The sequence below is a fragment of the Lissotriton vulgaris genome, chromosome 3_2, assembly GCF_964263255.1.
Source record: "Lissotriton vulgaris chromosome 3_2, aLisVul1.2, whole genome shotgun sequence".
Lineage (NCBI taxonomy): Eukaryota > Metazoa > Chordata > Amphibia > Caudata > Salamandridae > Lissotriton > Lissotriton vulgaris.
The window spans coordinates 319,714,138-319,730,814 of NC_141690.1; positions in this window are offsets into that span (position 1 = coordinate 319,714,138).

Sequence of the window (16,677 nt, forward strand, 5' to 3'; positions counted from 1 at the left end):
AGGAAATCAGCATATTCGCTTTATCTGAACAAAAAGGGCAGGGCAAAGGAGGAGAGGCATACCCATGCAGAGAGCAGCATTTCCGCCACCAGAATCAGCCATTTTCGGCGAAATTTGCTGCCAGGAAACGGGACCTTCAAAAGTGAAGCGCCGCCGATATCGCGGAGCTTAGGGGGGAGCGGCCATCTTGTCCGCCGTGTCGCGCGCCCTCGATAATATCTAATTTGTATGATACATGTTATTACAAAACAGTGTATCCAAGCAGAATACACTTTTCAATATTAACAACAATTACACCTCTTAAGAATCCCATACATTTCTAATGTGGGATTAGTGGAAGTGTAATCAGTCCTTTTATCTCACAACAGTGTAAGCATCACTAATAATCCAAGAAATACAATCCTTCAGTTTTTAACATTCGTAGGATCTAACAAGAAACTTGAAACATTTGAGGTTATAAAGGATTTGGTGTTGATGTTTCAGTCTTTAAGGCCCAGACAGGTCCGTGAGACTATCCTCATGGCTCAGCCTTGTTGGTACAAAACAATCCTGTAAATGCTGATATAAACATACCAATCATTACAACCTGTGACACTAGATATTGCCTACTTACAATGAGACAACCACCAATGTCAAATGAAAACTATAGTGCAAAAATCCCATACTGAAACTACATTCCATATAACATGCCACTAAAGTTCTCTTACTCATAAGACACCTAGTACAACCCCTATTGGAAAAGACGTTTAATGAACCAAACCTCATAACCCATTGCTACCAATCAATAAAGCACATACCTTTGTTTCTGTAAACCAAATTCAAAAAGGAAGTCTCCAATCTATATATTACCATGGAAGAGAAAAGCACATATAAACTTCCTCCTGCAGACTTGCCATACGATAAAAATCAGTAACAACACACCAAAACACAGCAGTTTACCGATTCTAACTTAATTAGAAATGTCTCCTCTGCAAAATATAACACAACAACAAAACAAATTACCATTAGTCCTCATCTCACTATGTCCAAACGAGGAAAACAAAGTTAATTCCCCAGCATAGTTACTTGTACTCGCTGTTTTATGGGCCGACTCAACTTTCTGGTCTGAAAAGCAGATAAAGTATTCAGCTGCTTACTCTAAAGGATGAGTTGTTCAGCTTCGTCACTAGCACGCCATAGTTAGTCTCAGCGTTGTACATGAAAAAAAAGTAATGTGAAGGACCGTAACAAAAACGGCGGCCATCTTAAAGTGGTTCAACATAAAATAAATATTATTGACCAGTGTTTTGCAAACTGGGGTCCGTGACACATTCTCAGGAGGTCCTCATGCAGCAGTTTTAAAAGCACTGCAATGTTCCTTGTAGAATTAGCAGTTTGGGAGCAACAATAAAAGTGTCAAGATAATACCAGTGATTATTGTACCTGCTGGAGAGAGATGAGGTTGTCCAGTGGCATGTTTGACTTTTCTAATGTAGCACAGAGGGTTAATATGCCTGCTGCAAAGAACATGTGCCATGCATTTTTTTAAAAACTGTATTTTATGTGCATAGGTCAGTGGGTTACTGCTTTTGTCACAGAGATTATTTTATTACTCTGCAGCTCTTAAGAGACAATCATAATCTAGCACAGTGAGCTATAAACTGTCATCCAGGAGCTACTTATACACTGCATGGTACAAGTTAGTTTTTCCCAGTCTTTCATTCTCTTGATGTTTCTAAAGGGGTTTATTTAGGTGGAAATACAGTCTGATTGTTAGTCAATGCTAACCACTGTGTTATGTTCTAAATCCTGAGTTTGTGCTTTTCTAGACCAAGCACTCTTTAAAATGCCTACCAGTATTAAAGACATGCAAATCTTACACCGCGTAGTCCCCTTAGCCTTATGTAACATTTTCTCTACACTGATTTACAAGTATGATTTGTTGTCTCTGTATGTATGTGATGTAAAGTGCTCTGACAACCTACATTGGTATGAGAGAAGCTATAAAACAAATTAAATAAATGTGACAGATGTGCTATGGAGAAATGAGAGGCACTGTTGAAGGGTGATAATAAGGGAATCATTGAAGAACCCCATAAAAATGTGTTGTATCCTGGTGCATAGTAAGGTCATCATTTACTATTCTTTGAAAGATAATATAATTCAATATGTAATGATAAATGTGTTGTAGAATGCAACATTGTATCCTAAATGTTGTTGTGGGGAGAGCCAAAGCCCCCTTTGTGGTGGTCAGGCTCACTGCACTTGGTGTGCACTGTATGGGGACTGGTCTGAAACATTTACCAGGGCTACTTTGGGTTTCATGGCAGGAGCAGGAGCCTTGCTCTGTGAAATAAAACTAACCATTTAAAAGTTAATCACAGAGATGCAGCACCAACATTCCCGTTAACATTTTCAGTTTTTTCAAACTCTTTCAGTATAAAATGCTAAAATCCTTAGTAATTCAAGTATTTCTTTTGTGTGCACGTGTGTTTATTTTTTTTAATTACTCTTTTAATATGGGAAATTTAAATCATACAAATTTCAGGGGGTCCCTGGTTTCCAGTGGTGAGTCAACTGGGGTCCTCAGGAGTCAAAAGATTGGGAACCACTGTTATAGACAAACAGAATATGGAAAAATGGGAATTTATAAAATCTCAGGACATTCATATACTAGATACAAACTCAAACGGAACAGTACAAAGTTCCTTATGCAATGTCATCACCAAACGTATATTAGTGCAAATGAGGATAACTAAAGAACCAGGCAATCATATTCAAGTAGGTTGAACAATGGAAAAAATCAATATTAGTAACATACATTTGTCATCGGTTGTATTTTAGTAGAACAAAGATGATCTTATGACAATAGATACTATCCAAGTACTCTCTTATAGGTGCAAACCATATTATGAACAATTCCGAAATATCAAACAGAAATGTTACCATTCTGTCAGGAAATGGTTATAAGTCAATGTGTAATACGGATTAAATATAACAGAAAGTTTCCAAGAATGTAGAATCATTCCTGGGCTGTTAACACACCTATCCGAAATACAATGCCATCAAACTTTAATACAAAGAGCCACATCAGGGAAGGCATTCTAAAGTGGCTAATTTCTGCCATTCCACAATTGATTGAGACCCTTTTGCACAGTATTTGCCCACCAAATCCACCTGTTCTCTTTCATTGTCAGCATGTGATCTACATCATGTCTGCATTTCAAAAATTTAACCAATTCCAAGCCCAACCATTTCATTTGGTTTGGAGCATGCGCCTGAAGCAAATAGTGATCGACCAATGATGCATTAGCCACTTTGCACCTTATACGTGATTGATGTTGCACTATGCATTTATTTTTCTTCTTGTGTGGTTTTTCCTATATAATATAGGGAACAATGACATTCAATGCTATACATGACATTAATGGTACAACAGTTTGAATGGTGTTTCAAAACCCACAATTTTTTATTCAAGGTATATGTTTTTACTATTGATGTTGTGGCGCATGCTGAAAAATTCCCACAGGGGTAATGGCCAACTACATGTTTTAGATCCTAAAAATGTTGTATAGATTTGGGTTCAGGAACATTATATGCCCTGACCAGGTCATCTTTCAGATTATTACGGGCCTACATCACTGATTAGGCCGTCCACTTAAGTAGCACTTTAAACATGTATCAGGCCGACCATTGCAGACCATGTGTGTATTTTTTAACTGCCATTTCAAAGCAGGTAAAAAAATCTTTTTCCAGGCCCAAACATTTCTTTTTAAAGCTTATACATCACTCCTAGGTTAGCTTTGGTCAGCTCCTTGGGCAGGGTGTATGTAAAGCAGGATATGCACTTTGATAAACCAGGGCCACTTTGCATAGTCACCCCAATTCTTGCCCCCATTTTGACTACTAGATGCTGGTTTTCTAACTATGATTGTGCCCTGGGGTATGCTAACCAGACCCAGGGCCTGTGCTCTGATTAAATGTACATGGTAATTAGGTATAAATAAAATGGGTTCAGCCAAGATACCTGTAAGTCCCTTGTATATGGTAGGGTCTGGAGGCTCAGTAGATTTAATGTACTTATGTGTGCACTACTGTGGTGCCTGCTGCCATTTTAAAAGTCGGCCATGCCATGCACCCTGCTTTTAAGCTTACATTATATACAAATATGACTTTGGATTTAAAGGTACTTCCATTATTATTATTATTATTATTTATTATTTATTGAATTTATAATGCGCTCAGCTACCCGCAGTGGGTTTCCCGGCGCCAGGGACAGACTGAAGAAGAAAACAAGCAGGTGTTAAGGAAAAGATCAGAACAAGGGAACTCAAAACAGAAAGGTCTTCAATTTTTTGCGAAAAGCCAGAAGATTAGTTTCTGTTTTTAGCGCCAGCGGGGAGCATTCCACATCTTTGGACCAAGATATGCAAATGAGCAGCCTCCCATTTTTGCCAATCGGATTCTCGGAATCACGAGATTGCCATTGTTAGATGACCTAAGGGAACGGCCAGGTAGATATGGCTGGGCAAGGTTGTGAAGGTAGAAGGGGGCAGAACCCTGACGAATCTTGAACAGGAAGCACAAGGTTTTAATGATCACACGATCTGAAATTTTTAACCAGTGTAGGTCACGCAAAGCTTGTATTGCGGACGTTCTCCGTGGGACATTGCGCAAGAGGCGAGCGGCTGAGTTCTGTACCACTTGGAGTTTATTAATTGTTGCTTTATCCGCTCCTAGATAAGGCACATTGCCACAGTCGATGCGAGACATCACAAGGGCCTGTACGACAGTTCTTTGAGTGGACTCAGGCAACATCCATATGATCTTCAGCAGCCAGCGTAAGGTGTTGAAACAGATTGCAGCGACCTTGGTTGCCTGCTGCCTCATCGAAAGTTTATCGTCGATCAGGAAACCGAGGTTACGGGCAACAGGCACAGGGGTAGAAAACGGGCCCATATCACCGGGCCAGTGTCTAGAGCCCCATAGATCTTTATGCTTGCCTAGCATGATAACCTCGGTCTTGTCTCCGTTAAGCTTCAGCAGATGGGCTTGCATCCAAGCTGCAACACGAGATAGGCCAATTTTAAGGGCAGAAATTTCCTGAACCCTGCTGCTAGTAAGAGAAAACACAATCTGCGTGTCGTCTGCATATGAATATATAGACAGACCGGCGTCCTCTACGATGGAAGCAAGAGGTCTGATGTAGATATGGAACAACAGAAGGCTCAATATAGACCCTTGAGGGACGCCGTAGGCTGAAGAATGAATCGCAGATTCAGCTTTGTTTGAGAAAACCTGAAAGGTGCGCTCATTGAGAAATGAGGCCACCCAGGCAAGCGCTGATCCATCAACACCAAGGGAGCGGAGGGACTCCAAAAGAGTGGAATGAGACACGGTATCGAAAGCAGCGCTTAAATCAAGAATAATAAGCGCAAAGGTCTCATCGCTATCGATACCGTGTCGGAGTCGCTCAGTCACCCCAAGGAGTGTGGATTCGGTGGAATAGTTAGCGCAAAAGCCTGATTGGGAAGGATGGAGATATCCCACGTTTTCAACAAACTCATTAAGCTGGGTGTTGACATGGCGTTCCAGTATTTTGGAGCAAGCTGGCAGCAGGGATATAGGCCTAAAGTCAGCAAGATTTGTGATGTCAGCACCAGATTTTTTGAGCAAAGGAACGACCATGGCATGTTTCCATTCCTGTGCCACCCGAGATTCAATTAGAGAGATGTTTAGTAGCCTCATTAGGAATCTCTGTGGTTCAAGGTCTAGTTGTTTTAATATCTTCATAGGGACTGGGTCCCGCGGGGAACCTGACCTGATGCTGTTTAAACAAGACAGGAAGGAGGAATCATCAAATGGTATCCAGTTGTGAATAAACTCTGTGGGAGAGAAGGAGACATTGCAGGCAAAACCAAGTTGGGGGGAATCAGTTGGTGGTGGAAGAGAGGCCAGAGATTGATAAATGCCCTCGACCTTAGATATAAAAAAGTCTGCAATGGCATTGCATTGTGTACCATCTAAAGCCGGCAGCGCGGGAGTGGTATCAGCTCCTGTGAGTTTCTTTACAGTGGCAAAGAGAGTCCAAGGACAATTTTGCACTAAAGTAATGGTAGAGGCAATGTAGGAGGCCTTGGCACATTTGCAATTTGCATGATAGAGTTTCAGCTCTTCTTTGTAAGTCACTTTAGAAGGAGCGGAGTATGACATCCTCCACTTCCTCTCCAGGGCTTTACATTTAGCACGTTGGATTTTCAACTCGTCAGAGAACCAAGGTGCTGGGGGGCGCAAGGATCTACATTTGCTACTAGAGCGAGGGGCGAGAGCAGTCACTGCATCTGTCAACCAACAGGAAATGGGGGTATTCAAATCCCGCTCTGTGTAGATAAAAGACGGAATTGTCTCAGTCAGGCGCTGATTAAAGGCAGCCACATCAAGCCTGTCCCAGCGGTAGGATGATTTAGTTTCCTCCACATAAACAGTGGCCAAGAAGAGACCAGGTGGTATCGCATAATGATCAGACCAAACAAGCGGACGCGCCGATTGAGTACAATCGAACGAAAGAGTGGAAATGATTGGGTCCAAGAGGTGGCCAGCAAGATGAGTAGCCCCAGAATTACAAAGTTTGAGGTTAAAAACCTCAAGATCAGAAAGAAAAGATTTATTGAGGGGATTGTTAACATCTTCTAAATGGATGTTTTAATCACCAAGAATAGTGAAATTATTCGATTTCAGTAGTGTTGCTGATAGGCAATCAACAAGTGAGGAGATCCATGAAGCAGCATTTCCAGGCGGACGATAAATTAGCAGGCCGGAAAGCGTCAGTCGGGGATTAATCATTAGTTTAAATAATGCTGCCTCACTACCTGGAAGATGTAATGGTTCCAGTTTGCATTGATAAATGGATTTAAAGATGATAGGGATTCCACCACCTTTACCAGAGGCTCTATCCTGATGCAGCACAACATAGTTGGAAGGAATAGCTGTAGCAATGTCCGGACCCGAGCTGGCATGTAGCCTGGTCTCGGTCAGGAACAGAGCGTCAGGAGATTCCTCAGTAATGAAATCGAAGATGTTTAATTTATTCTTAGGAAGCGATCTACAATTTAAGCTCCAAAAATGGAGCGGAAAAGGGGATGGAGTACGGCCCTTAGTAGGCTTCCTTTTTCCCCTATAATGCTTAATGTTTTGTTGCGTCTTAGAAAACTGCATTTTGCCAGTAGAAAAGCCGCAGCCAACACATGTAAAATAATGAAAGGGCAAGATGCATAAGGTACAAGTGGTGGGGGTGGAGGGTCGCAATGAATATAGTGCCTTGGATGTGTAATGTACGCAGCCATCCAGAGTTAACGTACCTGAGGACATATTGGCGAAGGGCAGCCCGTCCTGCAGCTCGTCCTCAGTGCGGACGGGCGCAGACGGACTGAACTCAGGTGTAACTCCGGTGGAAATCCGGGGATCCCGGTGCGCGATGACGCTGCGCGTCAGCATGGCTCGCTTAAATGTGCGTCCAGCCTCTGAGACTAGACCGCGCAGAACGCCTGGCGTCGTCAGCCCCACCTAAGATGGCCACTAATCCGAGTCGTGGGCAGGGACCCGCAAAGCGCGGTGCTTGATACAATTATGTGCAGTGAGCGGGGGAGAGTGCGGTAAGCTGTAGGCCAGATTACACAATTAAAAACAGGGTTAAATATTCAACAAAAAAAGAAAATTAAAAGGGTCAAAAACGGGAGTTTTAAAATACTGCTAAAAGCAGCGTTGTCCAGGCGAGTCTTCTCCGTGTAGCGCAAGCTTGTCAAAGCGCCCACCGAAGGTTTGCCTCGCTTAAATGCGCGTCCAGCCTCTGAGACTAGACCGTGCAGAACGCCTGGCATCGTCAGCCCCACCTAAGATAGCCACTAATCCGAGACGTGGGCAGGGACCCGCAAAGCGCGGTGCTTGATACAATTATGTGCAGTGAGCGGGGGAGAGTGCGGTAAGCTGTAGGCCAGTTTACACAATTAAAAACAGGGTTAAATATTCAACAGAAAAAGAAAATTAAAAGGGTCAAAAACGGGAGTTTTAAAATACTGCTAAAAGCAGCGTTGTCCAGGCGAGTCTTCTCCGTGTAGCGCAAGCTTGTCAAAGCGCCCACCGAAGGTTTGCCTCGCTTAAATGCGCATCCAGCCTCTGAGACTAGACCGCGCAGAACGCCTGGCGTCGTCAGCCACACCTAAGATGGCCACTAATCCGAGATGTGGGCAGGGACCCGCAAAGCGCGGTGCTTGATACAATTATGTGCAGTGAGCGGGGGAGAGTGCGGTAAGCTGTAGGCCAGTTTACACAATTAAAAACAGGGTTAAATATTCAACAGAAAAAGAAAATTAAAAGGGTCAAAAACGGGAGTTTTAAAATACTGCTAAAAGCAGCGTTGTCCAGGCGAGTCTTCTCCGTGTAGCGCAAGCTTGTCAAAGTCTCAAACTACCTTATTCTTACATATAAGTCACCACTAAGGACTCCCCTAGGTTCCCAGGGGTAGTGTGGCTTGTAACTATAAGCAGGGATATTATAAAATATGTTTTATATGTCCTGGTGATGAAAATATTACCAATTTAATTTTTCCCTTTGCAGCGCAATAGCTCCATAGGCTAATATGAAAAGCTTATAATGATGTTGTAGAACTTTATTTTATGAATGCCAAAATTTAGCCTTCCAGCAGCCCTGCTCTGATTGGTCAACTTCTGTCAAGCTCAGTCAAGCTGTCGTAATAAGTTGTGAAGTGGGCTGACTACAAACAAAGGATTTCCTGTGGGAGGAGAACTGCAAGCTGCAGAGCAAAAGTAGGAAATTGGTGGAGTAGCCAAATTGGTCTTCAAAGAGGAAAAGACAGTTTAGGGCAGCATAGGCTAACCTCTACATCTTGCATACCCATCCAGACAGGAGCCCCTCTAATTAGATTATCAGAGAGGATAGAAGGTGAGTGTTAGGAAAGCTTTGCCAAACCAAGGGGATGGCTTAGCAGGATCTCAACCTCCAGGAGAAATTTCATCCACTTTGGAATTTAGAAGAATTATGCTACCTGGGTTAGGAATATGGCAATAATTTGTCATACTTTAGAGGATGTGGTCATACCTGAGGGTGGCACCCTTCACCCCATTGGTCATGGGTGCCATAAGCTTGTCACCCAGGAACTCTGGATAAAAATGGAAGAGCTTTCCAGCAACTCAGGACTGCACCTGCTACACACTTGGAACCACTTCCCTAAGGACTTTGCCTTGTGACAGAAAGTAAAAGGAGTGGACTTCCTGAAAGCAACAGGTTAACTGATCTCACCTGTACCATTTCCACCAAGAAATTCCCAGCCTGGAGTGCGTCCATTCAACTTTTAAGGATTTGGCCAGGTACATTGTGGAAAGTGTAGTCCTATTTTATTTATTTATTTTGAAGCTTATAGAGAGGACAGCTACTCCAGACGGGGGTGCCTCGGCGCTTAGACAGGTGAAGGATGGGAGCACACCCAGTAAGTTTAAGAGAAGAGCCAAGTCTTAAGGTCACGTCTGAAGCTAGACTCAGATTTGGTCAGCCGCAGCGGCAGAGGCAAGCATTTCAAAGTTTTGGCGGAGAACACAGAAAAAACTCTGCTGCCAATTCTAGCGCAGCAAAAGCGGGGGGTGACAAGGAGGCACAGATGGTTGGATCTAAGAGCGCGGTTAGACTGTGCATGCTTAAGCCGAGCTCTAAGATAGACCGGGCCCGTACCTTGTAGTGATCTAAAAACCAGAACCAGTGATTTTAATTGGATGCGCTTGGCCACTGGAAGTCAGTGAAGTTTCTTTGAGTATGGGGAGATCGAGTGGCGATAAGCAATATTATATATCTAGCAGCTGCATTCTGAACAGTCTGTAAGCATCCGATCAGTTAAGCAGGGGCCCTTACGTACAGATTATTTGCGTAGTCCAGATGTGAAGTGATCAGTGTGTGAACAATGGTCCTGCGAGAGTACCGTGGGAGAAAGGGGAAGATTTTTCAGATCAAGTGGAGTTTTCCGAAGCAGGCTGCAGAAACTTGATCGATTTGATTTTTACATGAAAGTTCGTTATTAAACCGGAATCCCAGGTTCCTGTCTGAAGTCACTTGTTCCGGAGGGGACTTCAATTCTGATGGCCACAGAGATGTGGAGGGGGAAGGCTAGTTTATTTGAAGAATAGCACCTCCGTTTTATCCGAATTGAGCTTCAGGGTGTTAAGGGCCATCCAGAAAAAGATGTTGAGCAAGCAACCTCTAAAATTGGAGAAGGTAGCTTTGGAGTGGTCCCTGAATGAGAACACTAATTTGGTGTCGTCAGCGTAGGAGATTACTCTGACTCCACAGGATTCTACTACAGTGGCCAAGGGGGACAGATACATATAAAAAAATAAAGGCCTAAGTTCGGAGCCTTGAGGGACACCGCAGTTCAGAGGTTTCTCCTCTGACACAAAAGGCTGAATGAAGACCTGTTTAGTGTGGTTATTTAAAAGTGATCTGATCCAGGATAGCAGGGTGCCCTGGATCCCGAGGCTGAGTAGTCTCTCAATCAAAATATCTTGAGAGACCGTATTGAATGCCGCAGACAAGTCGAGGAGCACTGACATTGCAGCATCGCCTGTGTCCACGCATTCACTGATAGTTTCCGACACCTTCACGTGGAGAAGATGTCCAGAATTTTATCATGGAAAAAATCTGATAGGCCATCGCAGAGTTCCAGGGTAGGGGGAATCCTACTGAACAGGCTGGCAGGCTTAGTAAAATCTTTGACAATTTTAAAGAGGGTTTGAGAAGAATTACTGGCAGAGTTTATCTTCTTAACATAGTAATCTTTAATTTCAACGCGCTTTAGTCTGTGAAAGTTCTTGATCGAGGCTCTGTAGATTGCTTTTGCCTCAGTATTGTAAGTGAGTCTCCAGCTTCGCTCGTGTTTTTTGCACTGACTTTTTTGGGCGTGTAGTGCAGGGTTGAACCAGGAGGTGGAGGGTTTTAGTCTGGTGGAGACTAAAGGTTGAATAGGGGCAACATTATTGAGTGCAGAGAAAAGCTAGTCATTGAAGCTAGAAACATCAAGATCCAAATCCCTGCTTTCCAGCAGCTGGGAGCCAGCAAGGGCAGGGGCCAAGGTGTTGCAAGTGACTTTGCACCATTTTCTGCTACACTCTCAAGAAGCGGATAGCTGAATGGGGCGGGGGAAGGAAGTCATGCTAAATGGAATAAAAAAATGATCCGCCAGGTAAGCGGAAGGGGAGCAGTGGTGAGATGGTTAGGGTTATTTGTGAACAATAAATCTAAGGTGTGTCCCACCCCGTGAGTACAGCCTTTCACCCTTTAAGTTAGATTAGATAAGTTAGATTAAGGCCGTTCAGAGTTCACCGGCTTTAGAGCAACAGATATCATCAACTTGAAGGTTAAAATTGCTGAGAACAGTTAAGTGCGCGTGTTTGAGTGAAGTATCAGCCACTATATCATAGAAATCCTTGAGATGTTGTAGTGAGGAGTTAGGAGGTCTATAGATGAGAATTCCAGCCAGCACCAGATTAGAAGTGGAGGAAATGCAGAAGTACATAGCTTCCAAGGGGTTAATCTTGGGGATTTTTCTTTAAGAAATCTCTCAACCTAACCTAAGAATCACAGCAATCCCACTACCAGGCTTATTGTTAGTCCTATTTCTTCCTACAAAGTGGTATTCTGGAGGTAGAGCTAGATTGAGATCGGAGTTGGAGGAGTCTCTGACCCATGTTTCAGTCAGAAACATTATGTCCCTGGGGCCTCATTTATGAGGCCTTGCGTCAGTTTTGCGCCGCCGGTGCGTCACTTTTTGTGACACATCGGCGGCGTAAAACATGCGCCTTGTTGTGCCATATTTAAAAAGTGACGCATCTAGGTAGATGCGTCACTTTTTAAACCCCTGCGCCACATTATACCTGCATCAGGTATAATGTAAAAAAGCCTCGTAATAAATCTCACTGCGTCACTTTTAGGATGCTGTTGCGTCAAAATCTTGCGCCTGCCTCAAAGCAGGCGTAAGACTGACACAAGCCCTTTCACATGGGGCTTTCCCCATGTGAAAGGAAGCATTGCTGGAGTTGCGTCACTTTTGTGACACACTCCAGCAATGCGACACTTTTGCGCCTACAGATACGTCAGAAATACTGACGTATCTGTAACTCCTTGCGACATGATGCGTCATATTATAAATATGACGCATCAATCATGTCGCAGGGAGAGCGCAGTGAAAAGTGACGCATTGCTGTTTTCACGCAGCAATGCGTCACTTTTCATAAATGAGGCCCCAAGTATGGGTTTTAAGGAAGAGCCAGATGTCCTCGGTGCAGCGGGGAAGCGATCTACAGTTAAGTAGGCAGGCTTTTAAGGGTGAGAGCGGGCCAGTTAAAACACTTGAGGACGTAGGGTGCAAGTGGGCGGGAACGGGAGGTAGGGGGTTCGGGATCCAAGTTGAGTGAGTAATTATTGCATTGAAAATGAGGCAAAGGATCAATGAGATTGTACAAAGGCGATCTCTCATACCCAGCATTTGTGTGTTAGACCAGCGAATTAGAGCATCGGAAGGGGCAATTAGCAGCCTGGCTGGCGCTGGCTGCAGAACAGGCGCGAATGGGCGCAGACGGGCTTGCCTTAGGCGCGCCTTCAACACGCCGCTGGCACGCCTGCTGCACGCGTCCGCTGCGCGTCTGTCCAGGCATGTATTTATATAGAGAGGTAAGCTAGAGTGCTAACCTCCGGATCGGAGTAGGCCGGAAGTGGTCCAACCTGACTTCCGATAGGTGGCACCTCCCCCTAGGTACATTGTGGGAAGTGTAGTCCTATCATCCCAAGGGCCAATTCAGAGTTTCAAGACCCCTGAATTGCTGTTGTAGACACTTTGAACCCTCAAGGAGACCTTCCGGTAAAAGATCCAGATATTTGGAGAGGTTTGGAGCAACTATGGTAAAAAGCTCCATCAGTAAACTGGCCAGTTGTTGAGAGTCAAGCCGGGCAACGTCAAGCTACAACCCGTCCTGGATTTCAGGTTCATCGAGTTGACAGCGCTGGAGCTCCAGCCATTGACGAGACGTCCAGGAGTTTACCGGGGCCTCGTGCTGAACCAAGTCAATGATGGTAATGCGGATCTAGCCTGACAAATGGCCTTGCTCGGCAACTAGAGGATAAAGCTCAGAAAATGTTTGTAAGTACGATGGCACATCTCCTCAGCCTGGCACTGTAATTTCCAGTGTCTGGCAGTGCAGTGTAAGAGAGTGGGTTGCCTACTATAGTTTGTTGCCCACTGATTGACTGGGATGGTGACAGGTGTTACTAGTGGTTCGAATTGGTCATTGTACACCCTTTGTCCTCTGCCATCGTTGAGTGATTAGAGATGGCATATGTGTGCTGCTGGGAGTTGGGAGCAGGGTGGGCATTGAGGGAGTGCACAATGATTGGGGAGGCACAATTTGTTCTTGTTATGTTTACCAGTAGGGCGAGGGATTTCATTTATTGCTATTGTGTTTTTTTGGCAGCAGTGATGATGGCTGGGCAACAGGCAAATGAAGCCAGGGTGGCTTCTGGTGTGGCGGGATGGTTCAATTTAAATTTGTAATGGGGAATGTTCAGGGGCTCGATTGCTTTGTGAAGCATTATAGGGTTCAGATTTATCTCCGCAGACAAGAGGCACATGTGGAATTACTACAAGAGAGACACCTGTCAGACACACAAGAAATGGAGGGGACAGATGCTCACTTCCTCCACCTATGCCTGGGGAGTGATGAGTTGGGCAGCCCAGCAGGGCCCGTTCCAGGTGCGTGGTTGCACGGCAGATGTAGGGGGGAGGTTTGTGGTGGTGCATGTTATGCCGGACGGTGTGGAGACAGTTACGCCTCCTGAATGTCTGTCTCAAATGTGGATGATGGAGGTTTCTATTTAGCATTGGAGAAGTTACTGCTTCCGTATGTAAAAGTGCCAATAATATTGTGTGCCCGATCAGAGCCTAGATAGGCACTCTCCGCAGCCACACACCAAGCCCAACATGATGGCTGCTCTGCGGGAAGTGATGGATTGTTTGCGCTGTGTCAATATTTGGGGTGAACACACACTCTGGACTGCAGGGATATACCTGTTACCAGCCGTTTCTAGCAGGCTTGATCGTTTCTTGCTCTCAAGTGAGACTGCTGCAACTGCTGTACAGATCAGCGTGTTAGGATGTTTCCTGTCGGCCATGCTCCTGTGCTGCTGGAGTGGGCTGTGAGTGACAGTAGGCCAATGGTTCCTTTGTTGCACCTTCATCATAAAGGCCCTCATAGACACCATGTTCCATGAGAATGTCGGGAGGCTGTTTAAAACTAATTGGTGATTCACCGCTGGCAGAGGAATGCCTGTCCAAAGTCGAGGGTACAAGGAGATGACCGGAAAAGGAGCTTACTGAGGCAGAGGATGCGATGGCTGGGTTGCAGCACAGGGGCGTGTGCTGGAGCTTTGACGAGTCACTGCTATAGGCTCAGCGTCAAGTTGGGAAAGTATCAGATAGACTGGATTGCTTCACCAGGCATGAATATATCCAGTTGTTGCATAGGGAGGGTGACAAAGTCAGGTAGGCTGCTGGCATGGCTAGTAACGCCTGAATGCCCACCCCACTCATACTGACATCTAGATACCCAGAAGGGACCGAGGCCGTTACACAGGCTGGTGTTAATTATTCACTGTTGGCTCATTTAGATGCGATCTGAAGGGAAGGGTCATGTGTCGACCCGATTGAGATTGGTGGGTTTATGAATAGCCTACCGCTCTCGCAACTTACTGATGTACAGATGGGTAACGTGGGTGGGGTGCTTCAACATGAGGAGCTGAATTAAGCAGTACATAACATGTCACACTGTAAGTCTCTGGGGCCTGATGGTCTCCTGGTGGAGTTCTTCCAGGCAAATACTGATGTCCTGCTCCCCTGATGACTGAAGACCTTGCAGGAGTTAAGCGACATAGGGGTTCTGCCGCCATCCATGAGTGAGGCGCAGATTGTTATGCTCCCCAAACCGTGTAAAGACATTTGTGACCCTGGCTCCTACAGGCCTTTATCAATGTTGGGGGTGTATGCTAAATTGCTGGCTAAGGTACTGGCGACAAGTCTGGGCAAGTAGTAATGTACCTGATCCATGAGAACTAGTGTGGGTTCATGCCGAGCAGAGGGCTGGACATGAATCTATGGAGACTCCCACAGGTACCGCACTCGGTGGCAGATGCCGATGTCTGGAGGTTAGTAGTCGCCATTGCCATTGAGAAATCATTCGATACTCTGTGAAGGGAGTATCTATGGAAGATCCTGAGGAGGATGAGTCTGTTCCACGTGTTTATATCCTGGGTCTGTGTACTCTATTGTCGGCCGGGCCTCGTGTCCACAATGGCGGCCTGATAACAGAATGCCTCTCTATTTAGAGGGGCACGAGAGGCATACCCATTTGGTACCGTTCGTTTTTACCGCGGAAATGGAGCCACTGGTGATCTGGTTGCGTAAGGATATGGCCCATTGGGGCATCACCGTGGATGGTCATATCCATGTAGTTTCCTTACATACACATAATGTGCTGCTGTACATTTGTCACCCAGAGGGAGCTGTGCTTGCACTCCTGGATGTGCTAGCCTCATTTTGAGCAGTTTCATGGCAACCATGGTAATAAGCAGAAGTCAGTTATCCTCCTGCCCGCAGCCTTGGTGTGAGGAGTTGGTGCAGACTTTCCGATGTGGGGTTCAGAGGGAGTGTGAACACTTCCGTTACCTGGGTATGCAGGTGGCCCAACTGCAGAATGCTCAGTACGCCTGAAATATGGGAGCATTCATCACAGGTCTGGAGGAGTCTATTCAGTCTGGAATCAACTACCTCTCTTGGCTATGGGGCAAGTGTCTTTGGCGAGGATGGGTAAGCTTCCCTGTTGCCTTTTTGCTCTCCAGAACTCCTTTTGCTCCTGGTCTCCCTGGTGTTGTCCAGAAGATATAGTAGGGTAAAACTGGAGATGTTCAAATTAGATATGGATTTGGGGGACTTGGATGGCCCAGAATTTGTTCTCTATTATCTTGTGGGCTGTTGCAATATGCTGTGCGGTGAATTGTTGCTGGCCCAAATGCAGAGAAGGAACTGTTGGCCAACTGGTGTGTGGAGGCAAAGCTCTGGAGATACCTTATGTTGGGCTCCCAGACTCCCTCAAATTACCGATTTGTGATATATGAGGCTGTTACCCTGGTCATGCGTATTGCCCCATACGCTCGGTCGCTCCCCCACCAATGGCTCCAAAGCTTCCATCAAATACCGTCTGTCATGGCCCTCAAGAGGTGGCATTAATGAGGGTGCTCAACAGCTGGGTACATGTACCTGAATAGGACCTTCCTCTCTTTTAATGAGGCAAAGGAGTGTTTCCAAGTGCCGGATAGCCATTTCCTTAGGCGTGCAATATATATGGTTCACCCTGTTTTTTTACTTCGCACATATCTAACGCCCCAGAGATTGTCACAGTCAATACAGCATGATCTTCAGCGGACCCCCGGTGTAGGGTGGGTCCTGTGACATTTCTGCTTATGACTTGGGCTTGAGTCCGAATTCAGGCATATTGGAAAGAGGTGAGCAGCCACACGTGTGCCTGTTGGGGCATTAGTCAGGCATTGTCTCCTGGGTGTGCTCCAGACTCCCAAGATGTGAACTCGCATTAG